The sequence below is a fragment of the Eschrichtius robustus genome, chromosome 9 (assembly GCF_028021215.1).
Source record: "Eschrichtius robustus isolate mEscRob2 chromosome 9, mEscRob2.pri, whole genome shotgun sequence".
Taxonomy (NCBI): domain Eukaryota; kingdom Metazoa; phylum Chordata; class Mammalia; order Artiodactyla; family Eschrichtiidae; genus Eschrichtius; species Eschrichtius robustus.
Genome location: NC_090832.1, coordinates 118855002 through 118878168, shown reverse-complemented (window position 1 = coordinate 118878168; position 23167 = coordinate 118855002). Strand labels below are relative to the sequence as shown.

Here is a 23167-nt window from a genome sequence, read left to right as displayed (position 1 = left end):
TTTTATTTTTTCCTTTGAGTTGGCTTTGTATTTTGTCTAGAATAGATGATTTAATATTTAGTTGACTCAATTAGTGAAAAATAATGAAAAAACTAATGGCAGATAAAAGCTTTGGATCATGATTAAGACTTGAATGAAAATGAGAAAGAGACATGTTTCTTCTGTTTCTTTCTGTGGGAAGGAGGAAAAAGGCTGTGACCTCGAGTGTGTGGGACTTTGCAGGGTATTTATACAAGGCTGGAGGTCTGTAAGGCTCCGCTACAAGAGCTGTTCATCTTTGTTTTATAGCTGTTTTCTATGACGAAATAGGCATTTGAAAGCAATTCTTGAATTCTTTGCAGATGACTAGATTTAATATTATTTTCTTTAAGAGATTCTTGCCTTTGTACAGTGAGATTTTCCTTAAATACTACTTCTTTAAAAAAAATATTCTGCACTGGTATTATTTACGTACTATGTAATTTTTCTCTTGCCTCAGATATTTTTGTTCCTTTCCTGCTATTATAGTAAAAGATAACAACCACAGCAAATCCGACATTTAACTGACTAGCTTCTTTTGGAATACTGATAAATTAGATTAGATTTATATTCTGTTATATAATGTCAATTAAGCTTTTCTTAAACCTTTCACCACCAAAAATATCCCTCAGGTTAGCCTAATGTATTGCATGAATGTTCAAGTTGAATCATAGACTAATAAATTTTAGTATTTGAAGAAGAAAAGGAAAGTATGCAGAGTGGGGTCTGGACATTAAACACATACGCACACAAACCCTCCAAGTGACTCCCAATGCCCAGCCAGGGTTGAAAAACCAGTGTCCAACCTTTTACCTTAGAGATGAAATAATTGAATCAGAGGAAATATTGGTAAAATGTCATTTGGGTTCCAGAAGAATGCATAAAACTAAAAATAAACTTAAAAATTCACCTAACAGGAATGATTTATTACCATAAGATATTTAGTAATAACACTTATTGGCAAACGACTGCAAGCCAACTCCAAATGGCGTATGAATAAAGGCAAATGGGTTGGCTTATAGAATTCAGGAAAATGTTGACTACCAAACCCTGGGAAGGGCAAGGATGCAGTTGGGCGTGAGGCACATTCCACGCCAGGTACTCAAATGCCACCATTCCTGTCTGTTGTTGAACTTTATTCTCTTCCATTGAAGAACACACTTCTCCACATGGCAGAACATGTGGTTGCCAGTGACTTCCAATCTTTACACTTCATCATTTAAGACACCAGGAAGAGAATGACCTCAAGATATCTCCCTAGGGCTGAATTAAAATACCATAGAAAAGGATTCAACTTGAGCACAAAACATAAATCAAATTGGTCCAAGGGACAAGGTCACACCGTACTGAAAGAAGCATTTCCATCTAAACCATAATGATGGGGGAAGAGGCAGTTGGTAGACAGGAGATCCTTAGCACACCACCTCAGGTGTCCACTAAAGTAACTTAGTCAGTTACTTGAGAGACATGCATTTAAATATCTTTAAAATTCTTTCATTGGAAAATCTTTACCTGAAGTACAGGATAATTTTCTTGGGGAATCATTCTCTAGACTAGAATCTTCCAACCTGCTAGCAGTGGTGGCCCAAGAACTCCATAGCTCAATGCACAGACTGTTACCTACTCTCCTTGCATTTCATCCTGTGCCTCATTTTTTGTGCTACATGAGGTCTGCATCCCCAGTTTAAAACAGCCTGGTTCAATTTCTCCAGGGAATAAGTCTCTCTTATCTGGCAAAGGAGTGGAGGAAGAGGAAGTCATTTTGTAAAAGGTGAGATGGGCCTGGGGAGACATTGCATAGCAGGCTGAAGCTCCTGTCTTTAGATGGGCCTGCTTGCAAGGTTGGTCCTTTGCTGGCTTCTGGTACCTTGGCTTTCCAAATGTTCCCTTTGTCCCTAAGTGGTAAGGTTAGTTGCTGTGCCTCATCTGTTTGTACAACACTGTGATTTATGGTGAATACCTGCTTTCTTGCTGGGAGTGTAGATTTTTGTAGTTGCTAGGCAAAAGGTGCTTACATGATCAGCCACCAGTGAAAACCCTAAACTTTTAGTCTCAAACAGGCTTCCCTGGGCAGCAACATCACACATGTTGCTGCATTTTCCTCAGTGGCAGGAATGTGTGCTCTGTGTGACAGAGGATGGAGTGTAGGAAGCCCTCACATTGATTCCTCCAGGCTCCACCTATGTCTTTCCTACGGATCCTTCTTGTGTCACTGTAATAAATCTTCACTGTGAGTACAACTATATGCTGAATCCTGTGATTCCTTCTAGTGAATCATCAAAATTGTGGGTGGTCTTGGGATGCCTGAAACAAAGACCTCACTTTCCAACTTCACGGTTTGCCCCAATTCTGAACCTCTCTTCGATATTGCTTTCCATGGCCAAAACATTGTAATTCATCTGCTTTCCTTCTTCCCAAACTTGGTTGGAATCTTATCTCACTGGTGTCCCCTTTCAAATTCTTTTGTCCATATGGACTTTCATTACCACTTTTCATTACTGTAATGTGATCTGAGTGCAGATTTATGTAAGGGAGGATAGAAACATGTGGCTAGCTTGTCATATTTATGTGGAAGCCCTCTATTATATCTGTGAGGGTTTTTTCCCTGTTCCATTTATCCTAGTCATTTTTCAAGAACCCCATATTTTGGGTCCCCAATATCTGTCTTCATATCTATCTATAATTATTTTTATCTCTTTGTCCATTTCTTCATTTTGTGTAATTTTCCTGAAGTTACTTTTCCATACCATCATTAGAGTCTTCTGTGTATTAATGGTTCTAATTAAATTATAAATCCTTCATTAGTATTATTTTTCTCTGTAGTTTTTCTTTGTGCCTATTTGATTTTTAAAATAAAATATCACCCTAATGCCTTATTAACTCATGTTTCAGCATGTTTCATAGAGTTAGTGTTCTCAACATTCCTTGAAAGTACAGACACATGTTATTTAATTCTTTGTGATATATTTCAATTTCCTAAAATTGTTTCTCGTTTCTGACATCCTCTGTACCTTTTGTAATGTATACCTGAAGTCTTTTTGATGAAGTTTCAGGTTGCAATATTTTTCTATCTACATACCTTGGAATAAATGGTTATTTCTCCACCTATTATTTGTTCCAGAATAGTGTAGTTGTAATTTGCTTGACTTTTTTTTTTTTATTTACTTATTTTTATTATTTATTTATTTTATTTTTGGCTGTGTTGGGTCTTCGTTTCTGTGCGAGGGCTTTCTCTAGTTGTGGCAAGTGGGGGCCACTCTTCCTTGCGGTGCGCGGGCCTCTCACTATTGCGGCCTCTCTTGTTGTGGAGCACAGGCTCCAGACGCGCAGGTTCAGTAGTTGTGGCTCACGGGCCTAGTTGCTCCGCGGCATGTGGGATCTTCCCAGACCAGGACTCGAACCCATGTCCCCTGCATTAGCAGGCATTACCACTGCACCACCAGGGAAGCCCCAGTAATTTCCTTGACTTTGTTATTTGCAGCTACAATCTGAGTTTTTGTTTTTCTCTGTTTTGTTTCTTTGTTTGTGTGATTTTTCTTTAATTGCTTGAGACTATTGTGTTGGCAAATTGTGACACAACTTTTGCTCCTGGGTGAGCCAGCACTTTGGTGAGAATACAGTTTAGAAAAATGTTTGATTGACATTATTGTTTCTTAAGTCAGTACATTTTTTCCCCCAAAGTTACCTTTGTTCTGAAACTGCAGAGTTGGCTTTGGGGATATTCTTTTCCATCTCACACAACCCACTCTTACCTCCACACCTAACACCTAACAGTTAAGAAGTGAGGTTAGAGGAAAAGTACTGGTAATGCATTGGCTCCTGGTGTCCCCTCCAACCCCACCCCCACTGATGATCTGTGGAAGTGGGGAAATGTGCTCCAACTTAGGGATTCCCCATCTTTTCTTGTCTGTATAATCTCCAGTGCTTGTGCATGTGGGCTTCAGTAGTTGTGGCGCACGGGCTTAGCTGCTCCGTGGCATATGGGATCTTCCCGGACCAGGGCTCGAACCTGTGTCCCCTGCATTGGCAGGCAGATTGTTTTTTTTTTAAATAGGTCTTTATTGGGGTATAATTGCTTCACAATAATGTGTTACCTTCTGTTGTACAACAAAGTGAATCAGCCATATGCATACGTATATCCCCACATCCCCTCCCTCTTGGGCCTCCCTCCCATCCTCCCTATCCCACCCCTCTCGGTCGTTGCAAAGCACCGAGCTGATGTCCCTGTGCTATGCTGCTGCATCAACATATATACACTATGAAATGCAAAACAGTTAGCTAGTGGGCAGGTGGATTCTTAACCACTGTGCCACCAGGGAAGTCCCCTCCAGAAGGCTTTTAAATGACAGACCTCTCAGATTGATATTATATGAACTTCCTAGCCTTAAAGGAAACTTTGGATAGTTTTAACTGAAAATAAAATGACCCCAAAGATGGGGCTACCCCATCATCACATACAGTTATTTAGAAAAGGTACAGTCTGAATTGACAAGCTAGAAAAAAGACTCACCCTCTGAGTTGATAAGAACCGAAGCCAAAGAGCAATGTTTGGTGAGTGAAGCAATAAGGATTTTGGTTGTCACTGAAGCTTTTTGGCTGGGCGTAAACTACACAGCATAACAAGTCACCCTTCCAAAAAACATGGTAGATATCTAGTAAAATCAGTAGTGTTTAATTTCTATGCAAAAGAAATTGATTGAAGTCCACAGCTAACATCATAGTCAATTGTGAAAAGCTGATAATTTTCCTCTAAGATCAGAAACAAGACAAGGATACCCAGTCTTGCCACTTTTATTTGACATAGTACTGGAAGTCCTACTCAGAGAAATTAGGAAAGAAAAAGAAATGAAGAGCATCCAAATAAGAAAAGTAGTAAAACCATCACTATTTGCAGATAACATGATACTACATTATAGAAAACCCTAAAGAATTCACAAAAAACTGTTAGAACTAATACATGAATTTGGTAAGGTTGCAGGATACAAAATCAACATATTAAGTTTTCTTTGCATTTCTATACACTAATAATGACCTGTACACTGAAAACTATATGACATTGATGAAAGAAATTAAAGATGATACAAATGAATGGAAAGATGTCCCATGCTCATGGATTGGAAGAATTAACATTGTTAAAATGTCCATACTGCCCAAAACAATCTTCAGATTCAATACAATTGTTATCAAAATTCCAATGGCATTTTTCACAGAAATAGAACAAACAATCCTAAAATTTGTATGGAACCACAAAAGACTCTGAATAGCCAAAACAATCTTGAGAAAGAAGAACAAAGTTGGAGGCATCATGCTTCCTGTTTTCAAACTATACAACAAAGCTATCGCAGTCCAAGGAGTATGGTATTGGCATAAAACAGACACATATATCAATTGAACCAAAAAAAGAGGACAGCAGTAAACCCACACAAATATGGTCAATTAATTTATGATAAAGGAGTCAAAACTGTACAGCGAATGGTGTTGGGCAAACTAGACAGTCACGTGTAAAAGAATGAAACTGGATCACTATCTTACACCATACACAAAAATCAACGCAAAATGGATTAAAGACTTGAATGTAGGACCTGCAACATAAAACTCCTGGAAGAAAACAGGTGGTAGGCTTTTTGATATCAATCTTAGCTACGATTTTTTGCAAAACAACAAAAGCAAAAATAAGTGGGACTGCGTCAAACTAAAAAGCTTCTGAACAGAAAAGGAAACCATTAACAAAATGAAAAAGCAACCTACCAAATGGAAGATAATAGTTGTAAATCATATATCTAATAATGGGTTAATATCCAAAACATATAATGAATTCACAAAATGCAATAACAAGAAAACAATCTAATTTTAAAAAGGGCAGAAGATCTAAATAGACATTTTTCCAAAGAAGACATCCAGATAGCCAACAGGTACAAAAAACACTCAAAATCACTAATCATTAGGGAACTGCAAATCAAAACCACACTGAGATATCATCTCATGATGGCCATTCTAACTTATTGAGTTATAGGACCCATGATGGCATCTTAGTATAATTTCTAACAGATAATAAGTTTAAAAACTTTATAAATGTAGGCTATTTGACAAACAGAAACTTGACTGCAAATTACTGTAGCATGTTATCAATCCTATAAATTTATGTTACTTGAAGAATAAAAAATTTGTATTTTAATAATAATATTCATGAGGTAAATTAACAACTGAATATTTTCTGTACATCCTCACACTCTGTGTTTAGCTGCCTGGAAACTATGCAACATCTACTTATTGTTTTTTAGCACCTTTAAATGCAAACATTACATAGAGTAACTGTTAAATTTCTTTGGAGAGCAGAACTGACCTTCTGGGTGGATAAAATAAGATTAAAGTACTTTAAAAAATACCCTAAATCTGTCAGGTAAGGATGTTTCCTGTTAGCACCAGGAGTTGCAGATGGTCTCATCACCAAATATATCTACAATGTATGTTATGGGATTATGAAGTTGAATTTCTAAAGCTCTGACAATGTTCTCTTGTTGCTACCACTTATAATATCTTAAGGTTGTTTACTTCTTTTTCTTTACACATTAGTACCAGGTTTCTCCTGGAATAAGAGAAGGGAAATGAGAGGTTTTTCATAGCTACTATAGATATAGAGAAGATGAACTTTGCAATTTAGTTAAAAAACTGTAGTTGAAAAGTAATATTGAATTATCATCCAGCTATCTATTTAGACAAAATATCTAGTATTAAGTCTCACAAATACTGAAATATACTTTAAAAATAAACACGGATAATTTTATCCCTTTGGTTACAAGTGTAAAGGTACTTGTTCTACAGAAATGTATACATATAAAATGGTATACATAATTTATGACATTATTTATAGTAAGTATATGAAAATATAATAATGTATGCATATAAATAAACTATTGCCTGTACGGAATAAAGTGTGGCATTGCCATTCAGCAACCCAACAAGCTTCCTCCAATTTTGACAAATTGAAACTTCTGAACTGCAGATAACATGATATATTAACTTCTAAAAATTCAGATATTTATTTCATGGATCTTGGTTACTTTTTCCTCTACAATTTGGCATAGATATTTTGTTCTAGAAGGCTCCGATGTAATCAACACATTTCATTTTGGTACAAACTGTTATGAATGGCTTGGGAAAATACGTGATTCTATAACTTGAAGAGCGGAAAGTTTCACACTCTAATTTAGACTTTCAGACTTTCTATTGAAACTTGGAATATTACATCTATTTTTAGAAAAGAACATTGTGGAATCCACAAAGAATTCATTAATATATTTTGTTGAAAGTATGGGTGTCTCCTCCCTGCACACACTTATCTGCCTCATTTCTAGGCATCACAATCCCAACCGATCCCTCTACTTGGATTAAATACTCAGAGGCTGCCCCCTGGAAAGTGAACAGGTGATTTTGAGGACAAGACAGGCGGTGGTCTGGAACCACATTATAATGAAAAATAAAAACATACTCCTTATCATGAACAAAAAATGCTGCTGAATTATTGAAACACAGGCCCAGAAGATAGAATGGTTTTAAGACCAATTAGTGGGAGGAGTTGTTGGATAATGGGGTTTTCTCGTGAAATGAAGGAACTTTTCAGGTAAGCAAGGACTCTGAATTAATAGTCTTTGTTACACAAAACTCTTACAGACAAGATAGAAAGCGGCAACTGATCTAGAAAATCTGTGAATTAAAATAATACTTTGATTGATCCTATCAGCTATATAATAAAAAAATACCCTAGATACCAAACAGTTTCTTAGAAGTAGGGAAATAAGAATCCCATGGTTATTATCCAATTGGCAATTTAATATCTCTAAGAGTTATGTATCAATTATTGAGATGGGATATACAACTCAATAATGAAACAACCCTGATGTGAACGTGTAATGATCTGATATGGGAGATCTTGATAGAGAAATTAAAGAATTTGTTCAAGTGTTACCCAACTTATAAATGTACATTCCTAGAATGTTGTTTAGTCTCAATTGTTCACCAGATTTTGGTGATATCACAGGTCAAAGCAAACAAAATTAATTTTATAAAACATATTAAAGAAGAAATATGATTTAAATTTGCTGCCTCTGAATTTGTTTGTAGAATTGACATAGAATGCTCTTATAGCTATGAGTAATTTTTAAATTAACACAAATGTCCAGGAATTGCAGAAGTGTAACCTCAACTTTAAATCTACTGAAAGTACTATTAGAGACTTAATTTTATTTAAGTCCTTGATAAATCATATGGTACTAAGACAACAGGTGATATTTAATGGCTCAGTAGCAGGAGCTAAGATTCCTGTAATATTTCAGTTGTGACATCTACTTAAACCATTCAGTGTTGGCATATTAATCATGTGATGCAGTTGGAATAACTGACATTTATAGACTCTAAGAACCATTCTGCTTGTGGACAGATAAAATTGGCTTAATTCTCCTTAGTTACTGAGAGTAATTGTGTCATCATAGGTGGTGGTGTAGATTAATAGACAGTGTAAGAAACAAGAAGGTAGTTTGGTTTTTTCTTGTGATATTAAATTTTAAGTTATTGACTCACTTTCCCCTCATGTATTTACAAAAATTTTAAGGAAAAACTTGCCAAAGAAGAGACACACACACACACATGCATGGGTAGATGTGCGCACACACACACACACACACACACAGATTAAATGTGGAATATTTTTAAAAGATAATAATGCATCTAAGAGGAGAAAAACAATTATGCTCGATAATTCCTCTGACAGCATCAATTCTGGTAACAGTCGCGAAGGCCAAAAAGGTAGCATTTTAAGTTACATATTTTCATAATCAGAGAAGGGAGAACAGGCTGGCTATTGAGAAAGACAATTCTGTTCCTAATTACCAAACTTAAAAAAAAAAATGGACAACAGTAGTTTTACAGTAAACGTAGAATCAGAATTCAAAGGTTTATTTCCAACATTCACCTTGATAAACTCCAAGGGCTACAACTACATTGTAAGTCTGTGATCAACCCCCTGCAAGGAGTTTTAGTGTAACACATGTTAAGGTATTTATTTGGTATGGAGAGCTCTCAAGTAGACCTTTAATGACTCATTTGATTCAAGAGTAGCATTAGAATCCTTAAATGAATGTTCACAAAGCACTCATTCTGGATTGCAGACATAATATACCACTCATTGTCAAACAACACGTTCACTTTGGGAAGCCAGAGAAGCAGGAGTTATGACTACTTTGTGCTAGTGAAAACTGAGAAGGCTGTCAGTGCTCTCCCCTGGATGGAAAGACCCTCTGCTTCCACAAGAGTTGGAAAGATGACATATATATATATATATATATATATATATATATTTATATATATACCTGCCTCAATCATATATCCTCCGATACCTGCACTCATGATTACTGAGATTTATAGTTGTGATGGGCTGAAGTGTGCTCCCCCATTCATATGCTGAAGTCCTAACCCTAGTACCTCAGAATGTGACCTTATTTAGAGATAGGGTTTTTACCAAGTTAAAATGAGGTGATTATGGGCCCTGATCCAATATGACTGTTTTCCTTATAAAGAGAAATTTGGAGATGGACCCACATACAGGGGAAAAGCCATAGGAACATGAAAACGGCCATCTACAAGCCAAGGAGGGAGGCATGGAATAGGTCCTTTCCTCACAGCCCTCAGAAGAAACCAACCCTGCCTACACCTTCATCTTAGACTTCTAACCTCCAGGCTGTGTGGTTGTAAATGTCTTTTATCCACCCAGTTTGTGGTATTTTGTTATAGCAGCTCTGGGAACCTAATACCCCAGCAATGATTTAGGACGTTTGACCATGCACCAGAATAAATCCAAAAACTAAAATAAGCCGAGGGAAAAATATAGCTTTCTTTTTATGACTCTTCGTATTTAGTTGCCATTTTCTGCTGACTATGACTATACAGTTGTAAACAAATATATACTTCTAAGCTGTTAACCGGACACAAATTCTTACATTTAAAATAATTTAAAAATATCCATAGGGAATATGTAAGAATATTTTATTTTCATAACTGTACTTTCTAAAAAAAAAACTTGATTTTTTATTCTAAAGTTTTATTATGATTGTGTGTAAAAATATTTTTCAAGCTAATTTGCTTATCCTTTTGAATTTCCACTTTTTTTCTCATCAGAAAACATCCTTTACCTAAAAATCTTGATCTGTGGCGTATTTTATACTGTCATAAGGTAAAATGCTGAAATGTGATCACTGCTTTTAGTCTGATTTATGTGGAATTTACCAAACACTGAAGGTTTAATAAAGTTATAGTAGGCTTTTTTTATTCAGTGAATTTACTGACCTTTCTGACAATAAAAATATTTAAATTTGAATTCAAAACTTTTTTATGGATGCCAAAATATATTCCTAGACTGAATTAAAAAATATACAATAAATTTAAAGTTAACCTTTATATATATCTATGTATTACAAAATACTTCTTGATAGTAGAAGCAAAAGGTTCTTATTAAAATAATTGTTTTTACCGAAGTATAATCTGAAATCCTGAACCAAGGTTAAGTATTTTAAAATAACTTTTTATCTCATTTTTTGGTTCAGTAAATCTATTGTTGTTTGATAGCTTATGCCTATGCATTCAGAGTAGGACACACAAGCTGAATTCACATTGTAAGCAAAATGTTGTGTTTTTTCTTTTTCTTTTGTAACAGTAATAATCATAAACTCCTCATGAATATAAGAGATATTCTAGATGTGTTTCTTTACATAGAAGTGCCAGCCCCTGCTCCCATTCAGATGTTCATCCTCTGGCCTCTGTAATGTTGATTACTAACATCTCATGCCCTTTTTAAAATTCAAAACTTCACCTAACATGAGAGTAAGTTACAAGCTTTATTTTCCTAATCCGTATATAAATTATATTCATGTTTAGAATTCTACTTAGCCGAAAAATGGTCACATAGGAAAATGAGTATATGTCCTTCTTTGACTTATTCCTTGTCACTTATGGGTTTTTAGTGTACATATAAACTCTTCCATTTGTCATTTAAGTGAAAACTGAGTGATTTTACCATATGATGTTTTTAGGCTTGAGTGGTTTGATGATATGGCTATTAGTGGTAATAGTAACTAAAACCAAGCATGCAAAATCCGTCATACCAGTCTAAACCATCTGGATTCTGCCCCACCTCAAATCCCCCCAATTTCTATACATTTTACGATTTTTAATCTACTGGGAGTCTTGTTTTCTTAGGCAGTAGTAATCTTGCTCACTAGGTAGCATAAGGAAAGTCTTTCAAGAGAGAAAAATTATTGGACCAGTGAGATTGGTGATTGTCATAAGAACTCATTGGCCACAAAAGGAGAGTCAGCAACTTGGGACGCGGCCGAGACCAAAGATGAAGCAATCTCAGCTGGCTCCTCCTCAAAAACCATGCCTAATGCAACACTCCCTAAATTAATAATCTCACTTTGATTAGCAATGCAATCCAAGATTATACTGGAAGCTGGGTTCTACCCTTCATCCATTTAAAATGAAACCTCAACTTTAGATTTATCATAAAAATCACTCAAGGAAATAATATCGTTCAAGATTTCATACACAGCTCAGCTTGAAAATTGTATGCAAATTGTTTACCCAAACGTTTTAAAGCCAAAGATTTAGCTGTGGCAGAGATGACTAGGGCTCATCAAACATGTACTTCTCCTTTCTTGGTATAGAATTGTCTCTGGGAAACAGCTACTCAACCAGCAACCAAAGTTCCCAAGTCCTCGCAGCCTTGACATTTTGGTAAAGGCTCTGGGTAGAGGGACTGCCATGAGTTTCTGAAACCACCTGTGACTTTCAGAATGCCATTATTTTCAGTATAGGCTATCTCTCCCTCTTGGAATCTTTAAGCAAAAATAATGCTAGTTCTGAATACTTTGTCTTCCTCAGTTGTCTAGCAGACACAAGAGCTACTTTTCCATGCGGTCAGGCTCTCTGAAGTCACCTGACCCACAGGTGCTGGCATGGATTCCCTTTTCTTGGCTACCACGCCCACTTTACAATGGAGGTGGCCGGATATGATTTGCTATTTTTATCATGACTGAGTATGCCTTTGGATTCTTTATAAGATTGGCAAAGTGTTTGTAAATTTAAAAAATCACAGAGTTACAACCTAGGTTAAATCCAGGAGAAGAGGTTGCTTCCCACACAGAACGCTTACCCTTTGTCCCCACTTCCACCCTCAGCCACGTCTCACATTTGCAGTTAGTTATGTGGCCTTTGTGTTTCTAGCTCACACTTGTACAACAGATTTCAAAACCTCTCATAAAATTCCCCTTTTTATTAAGTGTAAAAATAATTCTCTGACAGAGGGGCTATAACAAAATTCACTTTATGTTTACCTCCCATGTGCAGCCATTGTGACAGTTGAAAAAATCCAATGTTTGCTTTGTTGTATGGAATAAAAATGCGATATGCCTCCAGTCACTTCGCGTCATATACTGGGGAAAGTGTATTTGAAAGAGACTTGAACACGTGGAGGTGGGAACACTGAGGCTAGGTTTCTTCAGTATAGAAGATGGTCCAAGAAGTTCAGCTTAACGGGAGAAAAATGAGGAAACAGCCAGTTATCAGGGCCAACTTCTTAAGAATTCTGCTGTAGGTACTTTCTCTTCAGTGTAAACAGTGAATCCAAGTGAACCAAAGAGAATTGGTTTAAACACCATTATCCCTAAAAGTAAGAAAAGTTCATGGATTGGATTTTAAAAGCCAGTGGAAACAAAATGAAAAAATAAGACCTTACATTTGTGTTACCTTCTCGCCTGCCTCTCACAGCAGCCTTTTGGAAAAGATGAGGTCATGTTGTTTGATTCTATTTTAGAGGTAAGGAGGCTTTCACTTACAGAGGTGATGATGTGTGCAAGTTCTCAGAACTGAGACTTGGGTTAAGCCTCTCCTTCAATATTGCAGCCCCTGCTTCATATATAATGCTGCTTGGATTAGGCAGGACTGTTTAGTAGCGTGAAGAGATGGTGCTCTTTGTAGGGCATACAACACCCAATAATAGGGTCAGTTGGCTTTATATTGGCTTATTTTGTCTACTTTGGAGTTGTAAAGTCTGTCAAATGATATTCAGAATTTTTAGATTACTATAAAGTGAAATCAAGTGTATGCACACACACACGTATCACTGAAATAATGTCGTTTGAAAATTTAAGCTGAATACTTGCTATAACATTATCATCAGGGAGCTATTCAGAATATTTAGGCACCTTTTATGGCACAGACACTAGCCCATCAAAATAGAACACTGGCCAATCAGAATGGAAGTTGATCATAAAGGGGCCAGTTTGAGTGTGTCTCAGTGGACAATCAGCTCTAACTCTGAAGTATCCATAGACCGGGATACCTGGGGGCAAAGATCATGAATGCCGGCTTCTTCCTGCTCTGTCCCAGCACCAAGCACAAGCAACAAATACGCTCTCAGTACAGACTTTTAAATGAGTGAATCCACAGGCATTGAATTTAAAATTTTTCTGAACTCCCACGAGAACTTCCTGCCATGATGGACACACGTATTTATGATAAAAGAGGGAAAACTGGCTAACAGTGACTGAAAGAAAAATCTGTGAAAAATGATTCATAGACCATGCTTCTGTTCAGTCTCTTATTTTTCAAAGTTTCACAAATTGCTATATTCATCAAAACATTATCATATGTTAAAAATCACACACTGAGGTTCAGACTCTTGCAAAACTGTGAATAAACTGGATCTCTCTCCTGGGCGTTTTTTTTTTTTTTAACATCTGTATTGGAGTATAATTGCTTTACAATGGTGTGTTACTTTCTGCTGTATAACAAAGTGAATCAGCTATACATATACATATATCCCCATATCTCTTCCCTCTTGCATCTCCCTCCCACCCTCCCTATCTCACCCCTCTAGGTGGTCACAAAGCACCGAGCTGATCTCCCTGTGCTATGCGGCTGCTTCCCACCAGCTAGCTATTTTACATTTGGTGGTGTATATATGTCCATGCCACTCTCTCACTTTGTCCCAGCTTACCCTTCCCCCTCCCTGTGTCCTCAGTCCATTCTCTACCATCTGCATCTTTATTCCTGTCCTGCCCCTAGGTTCTTCAGAACCAATTTTTTTTTTTTAGATTCCATATATATGTATTAGCATATGATATTTGTTTTTCTCTTTCTGACTTACTTCACTCTGTATGATAGTCTCTAGGTCCATCCACCTCACTACAAATAACTCAATTTTGTTTCTTTCTATGGTGGAGTAATATTCCATTGTATATATGTGCCACATCTTCTTTATCCATTCATCTGTTGATGGACACTTAGGTTGCTTCCATGTCCTGGCTATTGTAAATAGAGCTGCAATGAATATTGTGGTACATGTCTCTTTTTGAATTATGGTTTTCTCAGGGTATATGCCCAATATTCTCTATCCTGGAGAATGTTCCATGAGCACTTGAGAAGAAAGTGTATTCTGTTGTTTTTGTATGGAATGTCCTATAAATATCAATTAAGTCCATCTTGTTTAATGTATCATTTAAAGCTTGTGTTTCCTTATTTATTTTCATTTTGGATGATCTGTCCATCGGTGAAAGTGGGGTGTTAAAGTCCCCTACTATGATTGTGTTACTGTCGCTTTCCCCTTTTATGACTGTTAGCATTTGCCTTAGGTATTGAGGTGCTCCTGTGCTGGATGCATAAATATTTACAATTGTTATATCTTCTTCTTGGATTGATCCCTTGATCATTATGTAGTGTCCTTCTTTGTCTCTTGTAATAGTCTTTATTTTAAAGTCCATTTTGTCTGATATGAGAATTGCTGCTCCAGCTTTCTTTTGATTTCCATTTGCATGGAAGGCCTTTTCCATCCCCTCACTTTCAGTCTGTATGTGTCCCTAGTTCTGAAGTGGGTCTCTTGTAGACCACATATATACAGCCCTTGTTTTTGTATCCATACAGCCAGTCTATGTCTTTTGGTGGGAGCATTTAATCCATTCACATTTAAGGTAGTTATCGATATGTGTGTTCCTATTACCATTTTTTAAATTGTTTTGGGTTTGTTATTGTAAGTCTTTTCCTTCTCTTGTGTTTCCTGCCTAGAGAAGTACCTTTAGGATTTGTTGTAAAGCTGGTTTGGTGGTGCTGAATTCTCTTAGCTTTTGCTTGTCTGTAAAGGTTTTAATTTGTCCATCGATCTGAATGAGATCCTTGCTGGGTAGAGTAATCTTGGTTGTAGGTTTTTCCCTTTCATCACTTTAAATATGTCTTGCCACTCGCTTCTGGTTTGCAGAGTTTCTGCTGAAAGATCAGCTGTTAACCTTATGGGGATTCCCTTGTGTGTTATTTGTTGTTTTTCCCTTGCTGCTTTTACTATTTTTTCTTTGTATTTAATTTTTGATAGTTTGATTAATATGTGTCTTGGCGTGTTTCTCCTTGGATTTATCCTATATGGGACTCTCTGTGCTTCCTGGACTTGATTGACTATTTCCTTTCCCATATTAGGGAAGTTTTCAACTATAATCTCTTCAAATATTTTCTCAGTCCCTTTCTTTTTCTCTTCTTCTTCTGGGACCCCTATAATTTGAATGTTGGGGTGTTTAATGTTGTCCCAGAGGTCTCTGAGACTCTTCAATTCTTTTCATTCTTTTTTCTTTATTCTGCTCTGTAGTAGTTATTTCAACTCTTTTATCTTCCAGGTCACTTATCCGTTCTTCTGCCTCAGTTATTCTGCTATTAATTCCATCTAGAGAATTTTAAATTTCATTTATTGTGTTGTTCATCAGTGTTTGTTTGCTCTTTAGTTCTTCTAGGTCCTTCTTAAGCATTGCTTGTATTTTCTCCATTCTATTTCCAAGATTTTGGGTCATCTTTACTATCATTACTCTGAATTCTTTTTCAGGTAGACTGCCTATTTCCTCTTCATTTGTTAGGTCTGATGGGTTTTAACCTTGCTCCTTCATCAGCTGTGTTTTTCTCTGTCTTCTCACTTTGCTTAACTTACTGTGTTTGGGGTCTTCTTTCTGCAGGCTGCAGGTTAGTAGTTCCCATTGTTTTTGGTGTCTGCCCCCAGTGGTTAAGATTGGTTCAGTGTGTTGTGTAGGCTTCCCGATGGAGGGGACTGGTGCCTGTGTTCTAGTGGATGAGGCTGGATCTTGTCTTTCTGGTGGGCAGGACTGCGTCCGGTGGTGTGTTTTGGGGTGTCTGTGGACTTATTATGATTTTAGGCAGCCTGTCTGCTAATGGGTGGGGTTGTGTTCCTGTCTTGCTAGTTGTTTGGCATAGGGTGTCCAGCACTGTGGCTTGCTGGTCGTTGAGTGGAGCTGGGTCTTAGCTTGTGATGGAGATCTCTGGGTGAGCTTTTGTCATTTGATATTACGTGGGGCCGGGAGGTCTCTGGTGGACCAATGTCCTGAACTCGGCTCTTCCACCTAAGAGGCTCAGGCCTGACACCTGCTGGAGCACCAAGACTCTGTCAGCCACCCGGCTCAGAAGAAAAGGGAGAAAAAAAGAAAGAAAGAATAAATAGATGAAATAAAAGAAAGTTATTAAAATAAAAAATAAAAGAATTATTAAAAATAAAAAAAGAAAAAAAAATGAAAGAAAGAGAGAGCAACCAAACCAAAAAACAAATCCACCAATGATAACAAGCACTAAAAATTATACTAAAACAAACAAACTAACAAAAAATAGACAAACAGAACCCTCGGACAAATGGTAAAAGCAAAGCTATACAGACAAAATCACACAAAGGAGCATACACATACACACTCACAAAAGGAGAAAAAGGAAAAAAAATATATATATATATATTTAAAAAAAAGGAAGAGAGCAACCAAATCAATAAACAAATCTACCAATGATAATAAGCTCTAAATACTAAACTAAGATAAACATAAAACCAGAAACAAATTAGATGCAGAAAGCAAACCCCAAGTCTACAGTTGCTCCCAAAGTCCACCACCTCAATTTTGGGATGATTCGTTGTCTACTCAGGTATTCTAGAGATGCAGGTATATCAAGTTGACTGTGGGGACTTAATCTGCTGCTCTGGAGCTACATGGAGAGATTTCCCTTTCTCTTCTTTGTTTGCACAGCTCCCGGGGTTCAGCTTTGGATTTGGACCCGCCTCTGCATGTAGGTCGCCTGAGGGCGTCTGTTCTTCGCTCAGACAGGACGGGGTTAAAGGAGCAGCTGCTTCGGGGGCTCTGGCTCACCCAGGCCGCGGGGAGGGAGGTGTACAGAGGAGGCGGGGCGAGCCTGCGGTGGCAGAGGCCGGCGTGACGTTGCAGCAGCCTGAGGCGCGCAGTGCGTTCTCCCAGGGAAGTTGTCCCTGGATCACGGGACCCTGGCGGTGGCGGGCTGCACAGGCTCCCGGGAGGGGCGGTGTGGAGAGTGACCTGTGCTCGCACACAGGCTTCTTGGTGGCTGCAGCAGCAGCCTTAGAGTCTCATGCCCGTCTCTGGTGTCCGTGCTGATAGCCGCAGCTCACGCCTGTCTCTGGAGCTCATTTAGGCAGTGCTCTGAATCCCCTCTCCTTGCGCGCCCTGAAACAATGGTCTCTTGCCTCTTAGGCAGCTCCAGACATTTTCCAGGACTCCTTCCCGGCTAGCTGTGGCGCATTAGCCCCCTTCAGTCTGTGTTCATGCAGCCAACCCCAGTCCTCTCCTTGGATCTCTCCGGGGTATTTTGAATAACATGAGTCTGTTACTGGAGACTGATCCCTTCTCTGCTTAGCAAATCAGCAGCAGGCCCCACTGGACCCTGTTCCTGCCGTACACCCTTCAAATCCCTCAGCCACCCTCTGGACCCACTTTCTCTGCTTATGAATGATTCCATATGTGTCACATGTTTCATACTTATGTAATATAATGATATAATTATTTTATAAGCCTTTTGTCATAATTTCAAAAGAAACACTTTTTCCCCATATTATTTCTAGACTGAATTCTGTTTAAAAGTATCCTGAAACTTAATGATAAATCTGGTCCTTTCCATGCAACAAAACTTCCACCGTTACAGACAAGTGCAGAAAAGGACTTTCCTGGTGGTCCAGTGGTTAAGACTCCATGCTCCCACTGCAGAGGGCACAGGCTCGATCCCTGGTCAGGGAACTAAGATCCCACGTGCCGCAGGGCAAAAACAACAACAACAACAAAACAAACAAATAAGTGCAATAGCTATTTTTATTCTTTTCACCAGTATTACAACCCGCACAAATAGGAAGTACAGTAGTAAATTGATGCAGACTTTAAGAGAAATTAACAGCCATGTAAATAGTTGAGATAATTCCACGAGGTTTGTCAATAAATATTTTCTGAAAAAAATTTAGGGAAAGCTATTTGCATAATTTACAGTAATATAATAAATTCCTAAGGGAAGTATGCTTACTGTTAACATTTTATTCAAGTTTGTACATTCAGAGTTACAATTAATCTGTGGGGAGAGGCTGCTGAGATTGTATAGTCTCCAGCTTCAAATAATTTTCGGACCTATTTTTAGCAAATTTCTATAAACTAGATAGCAACTGATAAGGATACCTCCTTTTAGAAGAGGTATTTACTAACTGTAATGTAATATCCTGATTTATAGAGCTGGTTCCCCTGCCTTGCAATGACATATTTAAAGTCATGCTTTTATTTTCAAGTGAAATTGAGGGAAAACTGAAACTTTGTGTCTTTGTTTAACTCCTGCTTTCAACTTTCCCAGACTTTCCCCTGAGCATTAAATATACTTTTTAATATACTAATAACATGTAACCACTGAATATTTATTTAGATGGTTTTTGTTTGTTATGAACTGAATTGTGCCTATCCCCATTCATAGGTTGAAGCCCTTAACCCCCAATTTGACCGTATTTTGAGATAGGGCTTTATATGGAGGTATTTAAGATTAAGTGAGGTCATTTAAATGAGGTTAAATGTGGCCCTAATTCCACAGGGATTGTGTCCTCATCAGAAGTTTTCGTAAGAAGAGGAAAAGACACCAGAAATCGCTCTCTCCATGAGCACACAGAGGAAAGAACTTATGACTCTATTGCCTAGTAAAAGAGAGGGACATGGCATTGAAAAACTGGCAGTGGCCACCGATTTCATGCATGTGCTCTGATGCTCTTGTGGATCTCCAAATAATTTTGGAGACTGTTTACACATGGTTGAAGAACTACAAGAACACTGATGTGCAGCAGATCCAGACCACAGGTATTTGGTCATCACTAAAAACAGATTTACCAATGGGAATTTGCCAGTTTCTGTTTTTCAGAGCAGCTGTTTGCTTCTATGTGCTCAGTAACATTCAGTTTTGTTTACTGATTTGCCCTTTTGGATAGATCACTGTGCTAGTCACCATGAAGAATTATAAAGAAAATCAGACTTCTAGACTTCGTATTGAAGACACACGTATTTATCTGAAAATCTTCCACAAACCCCACTTGAATGAGTGTAGAAGAACAGAAAAGGTATAAACTTGTAGTCAGAATAGGAGCAAACGGCAAAGAAAAGGTCTCAGTTAAATTTTAGGGAGCGGGGGTCTGGATGAGGAACTGTGAGGCAAGGTATTGCTATTTTTTTCTTTTAAATAAGATTTTAGGACTATTTATTTTTTCTCATTAAAAATAGGGATATTATTTTGATAAGATAATTCATTTTTTTTTTTTTAAATAAAGAAATTATGAACACAAGTCTTGCTATCCCTGGCTCTTCTGGGGAAGAGGTGGGTTAGTATTCAGGGAACTGCAGTGGTCACTGTCACAGAAGCAAAGACACTATCCTTTGCTGTGTGAGGGGTGCCCCTGCCCCCATTCTCTTGCTATATGCAACCCTGATAATATATCTTGGCACTGGCAACACATCTCAAAGAGGCAACTGTCACAGGTTAAAATTTACAGTCACAAACTCATATTTTTTGAGATGTAACTTAAACTTTCCCAAGAGTGTTTATTTCTGTTCAGGGGAAAACACTTAATAGTGCCACTTCCAAGAACACTCTTTCAAAATAGTTGCTTTCAGGGTACGTAGTTCAGTATACAAAAGTACCTTTTTTTCCAGGTGATTTTCCCTTATCTAGGGGTTTCAAGGGGAAGCGAACCCTGGGTACCACCAGTGTGCAGGGACCTTGGTTATATCTCCCTACAAACAAGACCCTCCTCTTAGCTCCTTCTAGGAATGTCGATCTGCTACGTCTTGACTATGTCTTTCATCCTTTCCCTGAAATATCTCGCTCCTCAGTATAGGTTGCCAGATTTAGTAACTAAAAAATATAAAATGCCCCTGTAGTTACAAGATGGTAGCCCAGAGCTTGGCACTGTTACACTGTTACACTGAAGTGGGAGATGGTCTCCTCCTCACTCTGAACATAGCAATGAGGCCCCTGGGAAAAGCAGTGTTTGAGACTCTGGGCTTAATAACCATGAAGTTTTCGGAATAGCATGAGCCCTAGAAATTCACTGGGAGCAACCAAGCGCTCTTCCAGGAGACCAGCATCTACCTCAGACTCGAGCTCCTCTATCGTGACCTTGGACCTGCCAAAAGGATCACAGAGAAGGAATAAACAGAAATTGGGATCAAGATGACAAAGCAGAAGATGAGGGAGCATTCTCTGTGGTCAGTGAGGAAGTCTTGAGGAATAGTCATTAAAAAAGCAAAGTGTAGGAAGGTTAAATTTCAATCTGATAGTGAAGGGGCTTTTAAATGTTTCAATGGTGTGGTTATACTTTCTGGAGGAGGACAGTTTTTTGGATTTGGTAAAGGCACTGCAGTGCAACCTTCACAAGGACTGTCAAATGGAAAGAGCAGTAATTAGTGCCCCTTCCCTCAATAGTCCAAAGACTGGGACATGGACCAAGGCAGCCTTTGATTCTATTACTTCAAAAGGTTAGAAAAAGAGTTCAAATCCCAAAACTAATGGCCCTTTTCCTGTCTTTATTGGGATAAAGCATACCAATGGAATGCTAGTAACAAGAAGTCAGCTGTGTTAAACTTTTTCTTCATGATTGGATAGTGAAGCATGTGACACAAACCCGCTCTGATCTGGCACCTATCTTTAAAGACTGTAAGAAATATTTAGCAAACATTAAACATGGGAACAGTGGCAGTAATCATTATCAAAATGGAACTAACAAAATGTTGGTTGAAACACACTCTCTTTCCCTATTTGATTCAAACAAATTACAACAAGAATCATCATTTTTGTTTCATGACAACAAAACTAAAGCTACATCTGAAAAGAAAGTGAAGTCTGTGTCTGAAAAGACAATGGACCCATTGCTAGGAGCAACAGACGCTTTTGCAAGAAAATTGATGCCTCTGTTTTAGGCTTGTTAAGCTTTGGCCCCCTGGCTGGATTTTTATTTTCCCTTGGCAAACCAGCTCTTTTGGCAAAAATATTACACAAAGTAAACCAGTTTCTTCACCATTTTTCACTACAACATTGGTGAGCCAAGCAGAAAATGGCAGAAATGAATGCAAAGGTAGAGATAAAGGAAGAGATGATGAACCACCCAAAATAGTAATTACTCAAGTAAAAGGAGATGTTTTTTACTCCAAAGACGATAAACTATTTTATAAGAAAATGAATTTAAAGAGAAGGGTAGAGGTACCCTGCATTAAAACCTATAGTAAATAAGAAGCACAGCATTTACTGCAGGCAGACACCAATTCAGGAAATATACTGCTGAATGTTTTGATCCCACCTATAACTGCTCTAAAAAATGAAATTTACTTAAAAGGTGGAGGGAGTCTGTGAGAATATATGATGTCACATGAATATTTAATATTCAAAATATGCTGCACCTCTGTGTTACTTCATAGTCTCTCCAGGTGTACCTGGGAGTCCTCAAGGTTGTCTCACAGGTGTCAGTAAATAGTGTATTCATGGTCACTGACTCAGGCTGCCTATGTGAGGTCCACTGTGCTAACAATCTGAGAAACATGCCCTTTACCATCAGCACAGCTGCTAGAGCCCCTGAAAGGAATGCTGCACTGCAGGGGCAGGTGCCCTGGGGACCTTCTTGTCTCTGTTTCCAGCAAAACAGACTGGTGTTCCATAGTGGTTTCCTTGACTGGTCTAGCCAGGCTGTTATGAGGAGGGTAGGATGAGGAGCCATCCCCTTTCTTTTTTTCTTCCTTTCACTTTCTCATTGGAACTGAAAAGTCCAATAGCTGAAATAAAAAATTAAAATCATTAGAGGCATTCAACAGCAAATTTGAACAGGCAGCTTAAAGGAGGTAGGGAACAGAGATATATTAGAAGAAAGTTTTTGTATACTACTAAAATTAAGTTAGTATTAACCTGAATAGGTTGTTATAAATTAAGATGATGATGATGATAATTCCCAATGCAACCACCAAAAGAAAAAGAAAAGAAAAACTAAAAATTATATAGTAAAGGAGCAACAAGAGAATTAAAACCGTAAACAAGAAAATAGCCATTTAACACAAAAGAAGACAAAAATGGAGGAAAGGAGGAACAAAAGGACATAAGATATATAGAAAATAAAGAGCAAAATGACAGGCATAAATCTTATCTGTAATTTAGTTAAAGTAAATTTATTAAACTCCCCAGTTAAAAGGCAGAGGAGATTGGCAGAATTAGTAAAACAAACAAACAAACAATTGAGTCCCCAAATAGATGAAAGAAAAACTGGCAGAATTAAAGGGAAATATAGATATATCAACAATAATAGAAGATTATTATTATACCTCATTAAAAATGTATGGAACAACTAGAAAGATGATCGGCAAGGAAATAGAAGACTTGATTGATACTATAAACTAACTAGACCTAACAGACATCTATACAACACTCAACTGAAGAACAGTTGATTATACATTCTTCTCTAGTGCATATGGAGCATTCTTCAGTATAGACAATATCAAGGCCATAGAAAAGCCTCAAAAACTTAATAGGATATAAATCTTACAATGTATGTCCTCCAGCCACAATGGACTAAAATTAGAAATCAATAACAGAAGGATATTTTGGAAATTCATAAACATGTGGAAATTAATCAATGCATTCCTATATAACTAATAAGTGAAGGAAGAAATCAGAGATACTAGAAAATTATTTGAGATGAATAAAAATGAAAAGAAAACATATCAAAACTTATGGGATTTAGCAATAGCAAAAGGGAAATTTATAG

At 37.6% G+C, this 23167-nt stretch overlaps 1 pseudogene; it reads left to right on the top strand.

The window, feature by feature from the left end:
- The first annotated feature begins 19372 nt into the window (after positions 1–19372).
- On the top strand, positions 19373–21768 carry LOC137769169 (nuclear pore complex protein Nup50-like; annotated as a pseudogene).
- Positions 21769–23167: the final 1399 nt, after the last annotated feature.